Source organism: Nerophis ophidion, linkage group LG29 (genome assembly GCF_033978795.1).
Source record: "Nerophis ophidion isolate RoL-2023_Sa linkage group LG29, RoL_Noph_v1.0, whole genome shotgun sequence".
In the NCBI taxonomy this organism is placed as follows: domain Eukaryota; kingdom Metazoa; phylum Chordata; class Actinopteri; order Syngnathiformes; family Syngnathidae; genus Nerophis; species Nerophis ophidion.
In genome coordinates this window covers 1,245,052-1,264,246 of record NC_084639.1, presented here as the reverse complement: position 1 = coordinate 1,264,246, position 19,195 = coordinate 1,245,052, and the positions used below count along the sequence as shown (strand labels likewise).

Below are 19,195 nucleotides of genomic sequence, written 5' to 3'. Positions count from 1 at the left end.
ACCACCGTAACATTTAACAACCAATCAATTAAACACCCATTTAATACCACCATAACATGTGACAACCAAATAATTACACACCCATTTAATAAGACCACCGGGACATTTTACAACCGAACATTTATCTATTTAATACCACCGTAACATTGAACAACCAAACAATTAAACACTCATTTAATACCACCACCATAACTTTTGACAAACAATTCCACACCCATTTAATAAACACCAACGTAACATGTGACAACCAAATAATTCCACACCCATTTAATAAGACCACTGTGACATTTGACAACCAAACATCTAATACCACCATAACATTTGACAACCAAACATCTAATACCACCATAACATTTGACAACCAAACATCCAATACCACCATAACATTTGACAACCAAACATCTAATGCCACCATAACATTTGACAACCAAACATCTGATACCACCATAACATTTGACAACCAAACATCTAATACCACCATAACATTTGACAACCAAACATTTAAATACCACCATAACATTTGACAACCAAACATCTAATACCACCATAACATTTGACAACCAAACATCTAATACCACCATAACATTTGACAACCAAAACATCTGATACCACCATAACATTTGACAACCAAACATCTGATACCACCATAACATTTGACAACCAAACATCTAATACCACCATAACATTTGACAACCAAACATCTAATGCCACCATAACATTTGACAACCAAACATCTGATACCACCATAACATCTGACAACCAAACATCTAATACCACCATAACATTTGACAACCAAACATCTGATACCACCATAACATTTGACAACCAAACATCTAATACCACCATAACATTTGACAACCAAACATCTGATACCACTATAACATTTGACAACCAAACATCTAATACCACCATAACATTTGACAACCAAACATCTAATACCACCATAACATTTGACAACCAAACATCTAATACCACCATAACATTTGACAACCAAACATCTAATACCACCATAACATTTGACAACCAAACATCTAATACCACCATAACATTTGACAACCAAACATCTAATACCACCATAACATTTGACAACCAAACATCTAATACCACCATAACATTTGACAACCAAACATCTAATACCACCATAACATTTGACAACCAAACATCTAATACCACCATAACATTTGACAACCAAACATCTAATACCACCATAACATTTGACAACCAAACATCTGATACCACTATAACATTTGACAACCAAACATCTAATACCACCATAACATTTGACAACCAAACATCTGATACCACTATAACATTTGACAACCAAACATCTAATACCACCATAACATTTGACAACCATACAATTCCACACCCACTTAACACCACTGTAACTTTTGACAAACAATTCCACACCCATTTAATAACACCACCATAACAGATTGACAACCAATTACACAAAGCTACTAGATAAAAGAATCTGGATATTATCTTCAACACAACTCTTTCGTTTCAGTCACATTAGGAGTGTAAAACAGCCTTCTTTCATCTCCGTAATCTCGCTGAAATATGTCCCTATTTTGTCCACTAGAGACGCTGAGATCATTATTAATCAGTTATTTACATCTCTCTACATTACTGTTATCTATTTTTTTCAGGCCTCCTTTTGTCTAGCATTAAAATATTAGTTGGTACAAAATGCAGCTGCTATACTTTTAACAAGAAAGTTTGATCATATTACACCTATACTATAGTGTTGTTGCGGTGCATGGTGTAAGAATGATAACATGAATGAACAAATGAATGACAAAATAAGTAAGATTGTGTGACAGAACAGCGGGAAAAGAAGACTGCAGAGAGACGATGATGTTAGCTGCCAGCGTGTTTATTGACAACTCAGTATGTGAGTGCAGTGTGTGATTACCTTAAAGAGATGGAGTGTGACTATGTGTAAGTATTATCTGAGCGTGGTCACCAGAGGGTGTTGAGTGTGCGTGTTGAGATAGAGGTGGAAGTCCAAAAGGAGAAAAAGGCTTGGACGTCAGAGGGCAGGAGCGAGGTCTTGGTCCAGGGAGGCAAGAGGGAATCCAAAGTGGGTCCAGGTAGACGAAGAGGAAGCTGGAGGACGACACAACACAAAAGACCGTAAACGCGACAGGAAGGGAACAAAGGGAGCGAGAAGGCTGGAGATGTGTTGGCTTACTGTACTGGTAGGAGAAACTACGTTCTGGCACCGGATCTTAAGACGCGCTGGATTATGAAGGCTGGTTGCTCATCACGGGCAGGTGTGTTGATTGCAGATCTCTTGCAGAGGCACACACGCAGCGGAGAGAGAACACCTGTTGATGTGCTCCGCCATGCACTCAGTCCGCACAGCAGGAGGAGAAGCAGGAACGTGACCCATAACACATTGTGTAAGACTTGTGTACTGTTGTAGCGCTGCAGGGTGTAAGAATGAGAAATGAGTCACATGAATGAATACATGGATAACATTAGGTAAGAGTTTTGCATTGCATAGCGGAATAATCCAATTTTGACCTTATCGATATCAAAAACTGAGGAAACAAACACCATGAGGACACAAATTAAATACATATTGACTTTGTATTGTAGATAACCAGACCCCAAAATTGACCTTGTAGATATCAAAAACCATGACACAAATTAAATACATATTTACCATGTATTGTCAATGACAAGACCCCTAAAATTGACCTTGTAGATATCAAAAACCATGGTGACACAAATTAAATACATATTTACCATGTATTGTCGATGACAAGACCCCTAAAATTGACCTTGTAGATATCAAAAACCATGATGACACAAATTAAATACATATTTACCACGTATTGTCAATGACAAGACCCCTAAAATTGACCTTGTAGATATCAAAAACCATGACAAATTAAATACATATTTACCATGTATTGTCGATAAGACCCCTAAAATTGATCTTGTAGATATCAAAAACCATGATGACACAAATACATATTTACCATGTATTTTCGATGACAAGACCCCTAAAATTGACCTTGTAGATAAAAACCATGACACAAATTAAATACATATTTACCATGTATTGTCGATGACAAGACCCCCAAAATTGACCTTGTAGATATCAAAAACCACGAGGACACAAATTAAATACATATTTACCACGTATTGTCAATGACAAGACCCCTAAAATTGACCTTGTAGGTATCAAAAACCATGACAAATTAAATACATATTTACCATGTATTGTCGATAAGACCCCTAAAATTGATCTTGTAGATAAAAACCATGACACAAATTAAATACATATTTACCATGTATTGTCGATGACAAGACCCCCAAAATTGATCTTGTAGATATCAAAAACCACGAGGACACAAATTAAATACATATTTACCATGTATTGTCAATGACAAGACCCCTAAAATTGACCTTGTAGGTATCAAAAACCACGAGGACACAAATACATATTTACCAGGTATTGTCGATGACGAAACCCTTAAAATTGACCTTGTAGATATCAAAAACCATAAAACAAATTAAATACATATTTACCATGCATTGTTGATGACAAGACCCTTAAAATTGACCTTGTAGATATCAAAAACCATGATGGCACAAATTAAATACATATTTACAATGTATTGTTGATGACGAGACCCATAAAATTGACCTTGTTGGTATCAAAAAACCATGAGGACACAAATACATATTTACCAGGTATTGATGACGAAACCCTTATAATTGACCTTGCAGATATCAAAAACCATGATGGCACAAAATACATATTTACCATGTATTGTTGATGAAGAAACCCTTATAATTGACCTTGTAGATATCAAAAACCATGACACAAATTAAATACATATTTACCATACATTGTTGATGACAAGACCCTTTAAATTGACCTTGTAGATATCAAAAACCATGATGGCACAAAATACATATTTACCATGTATTGTCGATGACGAGACTCCTAAAATTGACCTTGTAGATGACAAAAACCATGACACAAAATACATACTGACCTTGTATTGTAGATAACAAAAACCATTAACAAAAACAATGAAGACACAAATTACATACTAACCTGTATTGTAGATAACCAAACCCCCCAAAATTTCCCCTGTAGTTATTAAAAACCAGGACACAAATATACATATTTACCTTGTATTGTAGAAGACCAGAGTCCTTCAAATTGACCTTGTAGATAACAAAAACCATGACAAAAAGGAAATACATATTGACCTTGTATTGTAGATGATCAAACCCCCAAAATTAAATTGACCTTGAAGATTAAAAACAAATTAAAATACATATTGACCTTGTATTGTAGATGACCAGACCCGCAAAAGTGACCTTTAAGATAAAAAAAGGACACTATTTAAATACAAATCGAACTTTGATTGTAGATGATCAGACCCCCAAAATTGACCTTGTAGTTAATAGAAACCATGACGACACAAAATACATAGACGTAGATATCAAAAACATGAGGAAACAAAAACAAATTAAATACATACTGACCTTTTATTGTATATGACCAAAACCCCCCAAATTGACCTTGTAGACAAAATCAATGGACACTAATACAAATTTACCTTGTATTGTAGACGACCTGACTTCTTAAAATTGACCTAATAAATAACAAAAACCATGACAAATAAAATACATATTAACCTTGTATTGTAGATATCAAAAACCATGAGGAAACAAAACAAAAAAAAGGCCCAAAATACATACCGACCTTGTAGTAACAAAAACCATGAGGACAAATAAAATACACATTTTTACCTTGTATTGTAGATGACCTGACTTTTTAAACTTGATCTAATAGATAAAAACCATGACAAATGAAATACATATTAACCTTGGATTGTAGATATCAAAAACCATGAGGAAACAAAAAAAAGGCCCAAAATACATACCAACTTTGTAGTAACAAAAACCATGAGAACAAAAAATACAAATTTACCTTGTATTGTAGATGATCAGACTCTTTAAAATTGACCTTGTAGATAACAAAAAACATGACAAATTACATATTGACCTTGTATTGCAGATGACCAAACCCCACATAATTGACCTTGAAGTTAAAAACCATGACAAAAAAAAAAAAATACATATTGACCTTGTATTATAGATGACCAGACACCCCCCAAAATTGACGTTGTTAATAGAAACCATGACACAAATAAAATATACATTGACCTTGTATTGTAGATATCAAAAACCATGAGGAAACAAAAACAATGACACAATATACAGACTGACCGTGTAGTTAAAATACAAATTTACCTTGTATTGTTGATGAGACTCCTTAAAATTGACCTTGTAGATAACAATAACCTTGACAAATGAAATACATATTGACCTTGTATTGTAGATATCACAAACCATGAGGAAACAAAAACAGTGACACAGGTTAAATACATACCGACCCTGTATTGTAGATGACTAGACCCCACAAATTCACTTTGAAGATAAAAACCATTACAAAAAAAATACATTTACCTTGTATTGTAGATATCAAAAACCATGAGGAAACAAAAACAATGACATAAAACCCCCACAAATTGACCTTGTAGTTAAAAACTTTGGTCATCTACAATACGAGGTAAATATGTATTTTATTCGTCAAAGTTTTTGTTGACAAGGTTAATTTGTGGGGGGTTTTGTGTCATTGTTTTTGATATCTACAATACAAGGTCAATATGTATTTTATTTGTGTCCTCATGGTTTTTGTTAACTACAAGGTCAATTTTGGGGGGGAAGGGGAGTCTGGTCATCTACAATACAAGGTAAATATGTATTTTATTCGTCAGACTCCCCTTCCCCCCCAAAATTGACCTTGTAGTTGACAAAAACCATGGACACAAAATACATATCGACCTTGTATTGTAGATATCAAAAACCATGAGGAAACAAAAACAGTGACACAAGTTAAATACATACTGACCTTGTAGTTAAAAACCATGACAAATAAAATACAAATTTACCTTGTATTGTAGATGAACAGACTCCTTAAAATTGACCTTGTAGATAACAAAAACCATGACAAATGAAATACATATTGACCTTGTATTGTAGATATCAAAAACCATGAGGAAACAAAAACAGTGACACAAGTTAATTACATACTGACCTTGTAGTTAAAAACCATGACAAAATACAAATTTACCTTGCACTGTAGATGAACAGACTCCTTAAAATTGACCTTGTAGATAACAAAAACCATGACAAATGAAATACATTTTGACGTTGTATTGTAGATGACTGGACCCCCAAAATTGACCTTGAAGATAAAAAAAAAAGATTAAAAAAAAAGAAAATATACATAGACTTTGTATTGTAGACCAGACTCCACAAAATTGACCTTGAAGAAACAAAAAAAAGTTTAGTTATTTTCAATTATTGCACCCACACAAGGAACCATTACATCAGCCTGGGGTGCAGCCTGAGTGGAGAAACAAAAAAAAAAAACAGGGACACAAAAGGAATTTAGAACAAACATTTAAGACACATGAACACAAATCAAGTCATTTGCGGCAAAGAGGTGAGTTTTAAGCTGTGCTCTAAAAGTGTCCAGAGTGGTGGCGGACTTGACTTTCAGGGGGAGCTTATTCCATAGGCCAGGTACCATCATTGAAAATGCACAGTCTCTCTTTGTCACTAGGTTTGACTGTGGGACCTTCAAGGTCATCTGGTTGTCAGATCTGAGGCAACGACCAAGCCTGGAGCTGATAGGTTGGTCCAGGACATGTTTGATGTAAGCTGGGGTAAGACCACGGAGCGCTTTGAAGACATACGTAAGGATCTTAAATTTCACTCTGTGCTTCACCAGGAGCCAGTGAAGGGAGGAGAGGATGGGAGAAATGTGTTCCCTCATTTTTGTGCCTGTCACCAGCATTTTGTACCAACTGCATGCTATATATGGTCTTGTTAGTGACCCCAGCATAGAGGGCATTCCATTAGTCCAGTCTGCAGAAGATGAGCATGAACACGACCCTCTAAGTCACTGGGGGAGAGGACATACTTGATCTTGGCTATTGTGCACGGTTGGGAGGTTGGAGTTCCCGAACAGAAGAATTTCACTCTGTCATTGAGCTGCAGGAAATTTTGACATCCACTCTTTTATGTCCTGCAAGCAGTCCTTCAAATGGTCCAGTCCAGAGGGATCGTCTGTCTTGAGTGGAAGATAGATTTAGTATCATCAGTGTAGAAATGAAAGGAAATTTTAAGGCGATGAATGACTTGGCTGAGGGAGAGCATGTAGATGGAGAACAGGATGGAACCCAGTATTGAGCCCTAGGGACCCCACAGGTGAGGTTGGCACAGCGGGAGGAATGTTTGGCTCTGTTCACAGAGAAGGTTCCGTTGTTGAGGGAGGACGTAAACCAGCACAGGGCTATGTTAGTGATGCCAACCTCTTATTTCCCCAGATACCCAATACATCTAACATTGGCCGGCCACACACACACTAGCAGCAACTATCCCCCCCCCCCGCCTCGGGTGAAGGTAATGTAACTATTGTAAACCAGACTTTCAAACCAAGGATGGCACAACATTTATTTAAACCCCAAAATGTCAAAAGGTGAACAAGAAGAAAGCCAGCACCAACATCTCTGCAGATGTTTGGTGATGCATGGAGAGCTAAGAACCTTTTGTAAATACATCTTACATAAAGCATCACAAGTGCAAAAATATTCACAGCGTACTTTTCAGCTTGGAGATCACAACTTTGAAATGTCCCAACACCCAGCTTTTGACAACCATAGTAGGGCCAAATCAGTGAGGGCAGGTGTGTTCACCTGTAGCAAACACTCAGCCCCACCTTCATTCATCCATCCATTTCCTACCACTTATTTCCTTTGGGGTCACGGATACCTATCTCAGCTACAATCAGGCCGGAAGGCGGTGTACACCCTGGACAAGTCACCACCTCATCACAGGACCAACTTAACATCACAAAATGAGAATGCTACGCCCACCCTTCTTTCTTTCTCTAACCCTACTTTGGTCATGTGCATTACGTTTTCATAACATGGTCACTACTGCCTACTTTGTCTTGTTATATTCTTATTTTACTGTTATCTATATATATTTTTTTTCCCCCCATTGTTGCTTTTTATTTTCTATTCTTATTTTAATATTTCTCTATTGTGTTTCCATTTAAACCCCCATTATTTACTTTTATTTAAATTGATCTCAACTCTGTACACTGCTGCTGGAATTTTAATTTTCCTGAAGGAATCAATAAAGTACTATCTATCTATGTTGACATTCACAAGATGCCTTCATGAAATGTATCTTTATCTCAGCCTATGTATTGTTAATACTCATTGACATGCTCCACATGTATGTATTGTTAATACTCATTGACAGGCTCCACACGTATGTATTATAAATGCTCATTGACATGCTCCACACATATGTATTATAAATGCTCATTGACATGCTCCACACGTATGCATGTATGTATTGTTAATGCTCATTGACAGACTCCACATGCATGTATGTGTTGTTAATGCTTATTGACATGCTTGACATGACATACAAACATGTCAAGCCTGTCAATGAGCATCAACAATACATGTCAAGCATGTAAATGAGCATAAACAATACACACATTCATACATGCCGGGGCCTGTAAATGACCATAAACAATACATACATGTCGGGCCTGTAAATGACCATGAATAATACATACATGCCGCGCCTGTAAATGACCATGAATAATACATACATGCCGGGCCTGTAAACGACCATGAATAATACATACATGCCGGGCCTGTATACGAGCATAAATACATACATGTCAGGCCTGTAAAAGAGCATAAAACGCAACATACATAAACATTGGCGTCGCACACGACCAACGCCAAACAGATTAGTCCGCCCTGAGATGGGTAGGTTTGGAGTTCAAACCCCGCCTGAGTCATACCAAAGACTATAAAAATAGGAGCCATTACCTCCCTGCTTGGCACTCAGAATCAAGGCTTGTAATTGGGGGTTTAATCACCCAAATTTATTCCCGAGCTCAGCCACCACTGCTGCTCACTGCTCCCCTCACCTCCCAGGAAGTGATCCAGGGTGATGAGTCAAATGCAGATAATTTTGCCACACCTAGTGTGTGACAATTATTGGTACTTGAACATTGGCCTCAGACTACCAACGCCAAACCAACATTAGCCTTGTCGACGACCGTCAGGAACAAGAGTGAAGCGTCTTGCTCAGGACACAACGTACATGACGAGGTCAATAGAAGGTGGGAATTGAACCAGGAATTAAAACTAGGGGAGACAGGACCTTCTCTGTGGTCGGCCCTAAGCTGTGGAACATTGTGGCCCTCCATACTCAAACTGCTCCCGATGTGGAGTGTTTTAAGTCTCGTCTTAAGACCCATTTTTATTCTTTGGCTTTTAACACTACGTGAGTTGTGTGGTCAAAAAATATAATCCTTTAAGTTTACAATTCAGAAAGTTTTATGAAGCATAATTGTAAGCACACTACCACAAAACACAAATTGCTAGCCTCCGATGTTATGAACATTTTTTACAGTTGCATTGTATTGAAAATGAGGACATAGCAAAACATTTATTCCTTTAGTGGGAAAATATATATATATATATATATATATATCTCATTGTGAGCGAACTGTGGTGTTGAATTTCCCCCAAGGATCAATAAAGTACATTCTATTCTATGTATATATTTATTATTATTCATTTTTATTTAGTCATTGGTGGAGCTTAAGATAGTATTCGAATGTTTGTAATATTGTTGTGCCGCACTTTGGAAACATTTTGTTTAAATGTGCTATATACGGTAAATAAAGTGGATTGGAGGTATCCACAGGTTGCTGGCACGGTCACTCTACCAACCACGCAGTCCACAAAATAAACCAAAAGAACATTGACTTTGGGTGTCCCACGATTCAATATCGATTTAGGGTCGCAATTCGATTATAATTCAAATGTTTCTATTCAACGCGATTCTAAATTCACAACAATATTTTTCCAATTCAGAAGGATTGTGTATTCATTCAATACATAGATTTCAGCAGGATCTACCCCAGTCTGCTGACATGCTAGCAGAGTAGTAGATTTTTAAAAAAAGCTTTTATAATTGTAAAGGACAATGTTTTATCAACTGATTGCAATAATGTAAATTTGTTTGAACTGTTAAACGTACCAAAAATATGACTTATTTTATCTTTGTGAAAACATTGGACACAGTGTGTTGTCCAGCTTATGAGATGCCATGCAAGTGTAAGCCACTGTGACACTATTGTTCTTTTTTATTATTTTTATAAATGTCTAATGATAATGTCAATGAGGGATTTTTAATCACTGCTTTGCTGAAATCATAATATTGATACTGTTAATCATTTTTGTTTCACTACTTTTGGTTTGTTCTGTGTGGTGTTTGTGTCTCCTCTCAATTGTTCTGTTTATTGCAGTTCTGAGTGTTGCTGGCTCAGCTTTGCTTTTGGAATTGGATTGCATTGTTATGGTATTGCTGTGTAGTGGTTTGTTGGGTTGATTAATTTAAAAAATATATTTTTTTCTTTTTTTAGTAGATTTTTCTTAAAATGAGAATTGGTTCTGAATTGCACAATATGAAAATCGTGATTCTAATTCGAATTGATTTTTTTTCCACACCCCTACTAATAAATATCGAAATCTATAAAGCCCACACACACACACACACACACCAAAAAGCAGCAACTATCACACCCCGCCCTGGGTGAAGGTCATGTAAGCATTGTAAACTGGACTTTCAAACCAACGACGGCAAAACATGCAGTTTAACACTTTAACATTTATTTAAACCCCAAAATGTCAAAGGTGAACAACAACAACAAGAAGAAGAAAGCCAGCACCAACATCTCTGCAGATGTTTGGTGATGCATGGAGAGCTGACAACTTTATGTAAATACACCTTAAACAAAGCATCACAAGTGTAAAAGTATTCACAGCGGACTTTTGAGCTTGGAGATCCCAACTTTGAAATGTCCTTCTAAACACCCAGCTTTTGACAACCATAGTTGGACCAAATCAGTGAGGGCAGGTGTGTTCACCTGTAGCAAACACTAATCAGTGAGGGCAGGTGTGTTCACCTGTAGCAAACACTCAGCCACACCTTGACTCTCTTAGCCAGCAGTTGAGAGCCATGGTGACTGACAGCTTGTCAGCAACTAAATGTGTCTTGTTTCTACATGTTGTGTTCCTAACATGTGCATGTTTGTCACTAAATGTGTGTTTCTACATGTTGTGTTCCTAACATGTGCATGTTTGTCACTAAATGTGTGTTTCTACATGTTGTGTTCCTAACACATGTGCATGTTTGTCACTAAATGTGTGTTTCTACATGTTGTGTTCCTAACATGTGCATGTTTGTCACTAAATGTGTGTTTCTACATGTTGTGTTCCTAACACATGTGCATGTTTGTCACTAAATGTGTGTTTCTACATGTTGTGTTCCTAACACATGTGCATGTTTGTCACTAAATGTGTGTTTCTACATGTTGTGTTCCTAACACATGTGCATGTTTGTCACTAAATGTGTGTTTCTACATGTTGTGTTCCTAACACATGTGCATGTTTGTCACTAAATGTGTGTTTCTACATGTTGTGTTCCTAACACATGTGCATGTTTGTCACTAAATGTGTGTTTCTACATGTTGTGTTCCTAACATGTGCATGTTTGTCACTAAATGTGTGTTTCTACATGTTGTGTTCCTAACACATGTGCACGTGCAGTGCGAATCAAACAATTTTCAAGCAGCAATAAAGCACACAGTAGAAGCATCAAGACAAACAATAGAACGCCAGTGTAAAAGAGCAAACTGTCACAGCAACACAAACACAACTTTAAATCAGCAATAAAGCACACGGTAGAAGCATGAAGACAAACAATAGAACGCCAGTGTAAAAGAGCAAAGTTTTACTCACTGCGAATAAAACCCGTCCGATCCACATCCGTCAAAAAAGAATAATGATGAAGCAGTGAAGGAGGGACTCAGGTGGAACTAAATACAACTAATTAAACGAGGAACAGGTGTGCAGACACGGAGCAGAGAGTAAAGGTGCCACAAAAGACAGAGAGCAAACAGGAAACAGTGAGAAAATAAGAGCAGCAGGACAGGAAGTGATTTCAAAGACAGGAAAAGCAAACATGATCAAAGTGTCAGTAGCACTTCTGACACATCTATATATATATTAGACCAGGGTCTCAGACACGTGAGATCTTATTTTGCGGCTCCCACGCTAATATGAAAGTTGAATGTTAGTGAGAGTTTGATATGAATGGTGCTTGACAGCGTTGTGGGCGGAGCTGAAGGAATCCACCAATCACGGTGTGCTATATGGCTCTCCAACAGTGACGTCACTTGTGTGACGCAGGCAGAGACAGGTTTGAAATAAAGTTGAAAACGATGATGCTGTGTTCCAAATTTAAGTTATTTGATGAATCTGAATGAGCCTATGGCTTTGTACTTTGTTTATTATGTATTCATTTCTTTGTATTCTATTTTTGTTATTTTGAATTTACAACGCCCTGGCGCTGTTTGGACTGTTTTTATAATGTTTTGTAACGTTTTATATTGTTGTTGGACTTACTGTTTGTAATTGTGGAAATTTATAAATAAACATAAAAAAAAAAGGTTTGAAATAAAGTTGAAAACGATGACACTGTGTTCCAAATTTAAGTTATTTAATGAATCTGAATGAGCCTTTGGCTTAATTAATTTGCACTTGGTTATTATATATATATATATATTTTTGTATTCTAATTTTGTTACTTTGAATTTACAATCTCCTGGCGCTGTTTGGACTGTTTTTATAATTTTTTGTAATGTTTTATACTGTTTTTGAACTATTTTGATTATTGTTTCTCATCTGTTTGTTATTGTTGAAATTTGTAAATAAACATTTAAAAAACAAGTTTGAAATTAAGTGGTCCTCGTGTAAAACTAGAGCCCGCGTCTTTGTTATTGTAAGCGAGAGTTTATATATGTCGCCTATACTGTATAAAAGTACAAAATAAGAAAGAGGGAGGCTGCAGTTTTACACTTTATTTAGGACCACTTTATTTACTTTCTTTCAAAAACCTCCACTCCACTCAACCTGTCACCACTTCCGCTCCTCGGGCCTTCAAAATAAGACTCCAAGGCATATACTGTAGAAGAGCTTCTAACAGGAACTTAACATCACAAAGAGGCAAGCCCATAAAAATAGGTTACATACCTCCCCTCCTACAAAAAGAAACGTCCTCGTTTCAACACAAATAACAGGATAAGTGCAAAAACAACACAGGCAGTTAAAACAAAAACATATTAACCTGTCCCCCCAAAAATACAGAGCCTCACAACACACAAAACAACAACAAAAAAATGTAACCGATGGTTTATATATGTCGCCTATACTGTATAAAACCACAAAATAATGCAACCTATTTTATGGGCTTGCCCCTTTGTGATGTTAAGTTCCTGTTATAAGCTGTAATACAGTATTTGCCTCGCGCTCTTATTTTGAAGTCACTGAGAGCGGAAGTGGTGAGAGGTTGAGTGGAGCGGAGGTTTTTGAAAGAAAGTAAATAAAGTGGTCCTCGTGTAAAACTGGAGCCTCCCTCGGTGTTTGTTATTTTGTACTTTTATACAGTATAGGCGACATATATAAACATCTCCGCTGCACTCATCGTGTCACCACTTCCGCTCTTAGGGCCTTCAAAGTAAGAGCTCAAGGCATATAATGTATAACAGCTTTTACCAGGAACTTCATTCATCCATCCATTTCCTACCGCTTATTCCCTTTGGGGTCGCGGGGGGCGCTGGTGCCTATCTCAGCTACAATCGGGCGGAAGGCGGGATACACCCTGGACAAGTGGCCATCTCATCACAGGGCCAACTTAACATCAGAAAATGAAAGAGGCTCCGCCCCCTTCCTTCTTTCTTCCTACTTTGGTCATGTTGACATTGATAAGGTGTCTTCATGAAGTTGATCTTCATCTCAGGACAAAAGTAAAGACTTCAAGTACTGCATCATCTCTTCCTTTACTAGTACTTGACAAAGTCACTTGGAAGTAGGAGTACATCAAAGTACAACACAAGTACCTTGCTGAAAATAACACTCATTATTAAATTGCAGGACATTCACCTATTTGTTACGTAACTTTAAAGTACAACATGTAAATTAAACATACATTTAGTAATAACATTCTCTTTTTACTGCATAATATCAACATTTATTCACATTCAGATATTTAATGGTCACACATTCTGTTACTTATTACTTTTATTATTTATTCTCTGAAATGAAGCATTCATTCATGTATTATTCTCAACATGCATATATAAGTATTCCTTTGTTTTTATTGTACACAAACATGTATTTAATATTCATACACTGAACATGTTTTTAATATTCATACACTAAACATATATTTAATATTCATACACTGAACATGTATTTTATATTCATACACTAAACATATATTTAATATTCATACACTGAACATGTATTTAATATTCATACACTAAACATATATTTAATATTCATACACTGAACATGTATTTAATAATACTATACTAGACATTATTAAATTTAATAATCCTATACCAGACATGGGCTTCACGGTGGGAGAGGGGTTAGTGCGTCTGCCTCACAATACGAAGGTCCTGCAGTCCTGGGTTCAATCCCAGGCACGGGATATTTCTGTGTGGAGTTTGCATGTTCTCCCCGTGAATGTGTGGGTTCCCTCCTGGTACTCCGGCTTCCTCCCACCTCCAAAGACATGCACCTGGGGATAGGCCCCTCCCACCTCCAAAGACATGCACCTGGGGATAGGCCCCTCCCACCTCCAAAGACATGCACCTGGGGATAGGTTGATTGGCAACACTAAATGGTCCCTAGTGTGTGAATGTTGTCTGTCTATCTGTGTTGGCCCTGCGATGAGATGGAGACTTGTCCAGGGTGTACCCCACCTGAGATAGGCGCCAGCGCCCCCCACGACCCCAAAAGGGAATAAGCGGTAGAAAATGGATGGATGTACTAAACATATATTTAATTATATACTAATCTTGTATTTAATATTCATACACTAAACATGCGTTTAATATTTATACACTAAACATATATTTAGAATTCATACACTGCACATGTATTTAATCATATACTAAAACATATTTAATATTCATATACTAATCATATTTTTTAATATTCATACAGTAAACCTGTATTTATTATTTTCTAAATAAGGCGCTCTCGGAAATAATGTTATTGTGTGCAGTTTTGGCAGAAGTCCACTGGAGGGCGCACATTCCCTCTTCATAAATCTGGTCATTCATACACTAAACATGAATTTGATATTCATCCACCAAACATGTATTAAATTATACACTAAACATATATTTAATTTATACGCCAAACATATATATAATATTTATACACCCAAAACGTATTTAATATTTACACACTAAACATGTATTAAATAATTATACACTAAACATATATTTAATTTATATGCCAAACATGTCTTTAATATTTAAACATGTATTTGATATTCATACACTAAACATAGTCTTTAATATTTATAAACTAAACATATTTTTACTATTTGTACACCAAACATATATTTAATAATAATACACTAAACGTTTATTTAATATTCATACTCTAAACATGTATTAAATAATAATACACTAAACATGTATTTAATATTCAAACAGTAAACATGTATTTAATATTAATACACTAAACATGTATTTAATATTCATGAAATAAACATGTATTTAATATTCATACACTAAACATGTATTTAATATTTATACACTAAACATGTTTTTAATATTAATACACTAAACATGTATTTGTTATTTATACACTAAACATGTATTTAATATTTATACACTAAACATGTATTTAACATTTATACACTGAACATGTATTTAATATTTATACACTAAACATGTATTTCATATTTATACACTAAACATGTATTTCATATTCATACACTAAACATGTGTTTAATATTTATACACTAAACATGTATTTAATATTTATACACTAAACATGTATTTAATATTCATACACTAAACATGTATTTAATATTAATACACTAAACATATTTAATATTTCTACACTGAAATATTCGTACACTAAACATGTATTTAATATTCATACACTGAACATGTATTTAATAATCATATACTAAACACATTTAATATTCATATACTAATCATATATTTTAACATTCATACAGTAAATATGTATTTATTATTCTTTAAATAAAGCGCATTAGGAAATAATCAATTTATTTGTGTGCAGTTGCGGCAGAAGTCCACTGGAGGGCGCACATTCCCGCTTAATAAGTCTGGTCATTCATACACTAAACAGGAATTTGATATTCATCCACCAAACATGTATTAAATAATTATACACTAAACATATATTTAATTTATATGCCAAACATATATTTAATATTTATACACCAAAAACGTATTTAATAAATATTTATACATTAACATGTATTTAATATTTATACACTAAACATGTATTTAATATTTATACACTAAAAATGTATTTAATATTCATACACTAAACATGTATTTCATATTTATACACTAAACATGTATTTCATATTTATACACTAAACATGTATTTAATATTTATACACTAAACATGTATTTAATATTCATACACTAAACATGTATTTCATATTCATACACTAAACATGTATTTCATATTTATACACTAAACATGTATTTCATATTTATACACTAAACATGTATTTCATATTCATACACTAAACATGTATTTCATATTTATACACTAAACATGTATTTAATATTCATACACTAAACGTGTTTAATATTTATACACTAAACATGTGTTTAATATTTATACACTAAACATGTATTTAATATTAATACACTAAACATGTATTTAATATTCATACACTGAACATGTATTTAATAATCATATACTAAACACATTTAATATTCATTTACTAATCATATTTTTTAACATTCATACAGTAAACATGTATTTATTATTCTCTAAATAAGGCACACTTGGAAATAATACATTTGTTTATGTGTTCAATTGCTGCAGAAGTCCACAGGAGGGCGCACATTCCCTCTTCATAAATCTGGTCATTCATACACTAAACATGAATTGGATATTCATAAACCAAAAATGTTACAAATAATTATACATTAAACATACACTTAATTTATATGCCAAACATGTATTTAATATATATGCAGTAAACTGGTATTTAATATTTATGCACTAAACATGTATTTAATATTCATACACTGAACATATATTTAATAATAATATACTAAAAATATATTTAATAATATACTAAACATATATTTAATATTTATACACTAAACATGTATTTAATATTTATAGACTAAACAGGTATTTAATTAGTGCGTCTGCCTCACAATACGAAGGTCCTGCAGTCCTGGGTTCAATCCCAGGCCCGGGATCTTTCTGTGTGGAGTTTGCATGTTCTACCCGTGAATGCGTGGGTTCCCTCCGGGTACTCCGGCTTCCTCCCACTTCCAAAGACATGCACTTGGGGATAGGTTGATTGGCAACACTAAATTGGCCCTAGTGTGTGAATGTGAGTGTGAATGTTGTCTATCTGTGTTGGCCCTGCGATGAGGTGGCGACTTGTCCAGGGTGTACCCCGCCTTCCGCCCGATTGTAGCTGAGATAGGCGCCAGTGTCCCCCGCGACCCCGAAAGGGAATAAGCGGTAGAAAATGGATGGATGGATGGACAGGTATTTAATATTTATAAACTAAGCAAGTATTTATTATTATTATATTAAACAGTTGTTTAATAAATATTTATACACTAAACATATAAAGGACCAATTGGAAGTCTGGGACACTAAATAATATTTTAATTAGGGACGGCGTGGCGCAGTGGAAGAGTGGCCGTGCGCAACCCGATGTCACTGGTTCAAATCCCACCTAATACCAACCTCGTCACGTCCGTTGTGTCCTGAGCAAGACACTTCACCCTTGCTCCTGATGGGTGCTGGTTGGCGCCTTGCATGGCAGCTCCCTCCATCAGTGTGTGAATGTGGAAGTAGTGTCAAAGCGCTTTGAGTACCTTGAAGGTAGAAAAGTGCTATACAAGTACAACCCATTTATCGTTTATATATTTATTATTCTCTAAATAAGGCACACTTGGAAATAGTGAATTTCTTTATGTGTGCAGTTGCAGCAGAAGTCCACTGTAAACATGTATTTAATATTCATACACTAAACATGTATTTAATATTCATACACTAAACATGTATTTAATATTCATACACCAAGCATGTATTTAATATTTATACACTAAACATTTATTTAATATTTATACACTAAACATGTATTTAATATTCATACACTAAACATATATTTAATATTTATACACCAAGCATGTATTTAATATTTATACACTAAACATTTAATATTCATACACTAAACATGTATTTAATATTTATACACCAAACATGTATTTAATATTTATACACCAAACATGCATTTAATATTTATACACTAAATATGTAAACAACGTCCTCCCACCCCCCATTTATACATACATATATATATATATACATACATATATATATATATATACATATATATATATATACATACATATATATATATATATATACATATATATATATACATATATATATATATACATATATATATATATATATATATATACATATATATATATATATACATATATATATATATACATATACATATATATATATATACATATACATATATATATATATACATATACATAGACATTGACATTATCATTAGACATTTATAAAAATAATCAAAAAGAACAATAGTGTCACAGTGGCTTACACTTGCATGGCATCTCATAAGCTGGACAACACACTGTGTCCAATGTTTTCACAAAGATAAAATAAGTCATATTTTTGGTTCTTTTACTAGCTCAAACAAATTTACATTATTGCAAGTTGATAAAACATTGTCCTTTACAATTATAAAAGCTTTAAAAAAAATCTACTACTCTGCCAGCATGTGAGCAGACTGGGGTAGATCCTGCTGAAATCTATGTATTGAATGAATACACAATCCTTTTCAATTGGAAAAATATCGTTTTTGAATCGAGAATCGCATTGAATCGAAAAAAATCGATTTATTA

At 34.7% G+C, this 19,195-nt stretch overlaps 1 long non-coding RNA gene across 2 annotated transcripts; it reads right to left on the bottom strand.

The window, feature by feature from the left end:
- Positions 1-1,873: 1,873 nt before the first annotated feature.
- LOC133546059 (uncharacterized) lies at positions 1,874-12,386 on the bottom strand. 2 transcript variants are annotated; one of them, XR_009804974.1, is made up of 3 exons: positions 11,949-12,386; positions 2,198-2,433; positions 1,874-2,112 (listed from the first exon to the last, which is right to left on the bottom strand). It is a non-coding gene; the product is annotated as an uncharacterized LOC133546059 (long non-coding RNA). The 2 variants fall into 2 exon arrangements; XR_009804973.1 differs by lacking the exons at positions 1,874-2,112; positions 2,198-2,433 and adding an exon at positions 6,492-7,347.
- Positions 12,387-19,195: the final 6,809 nt, after the last annotated feature.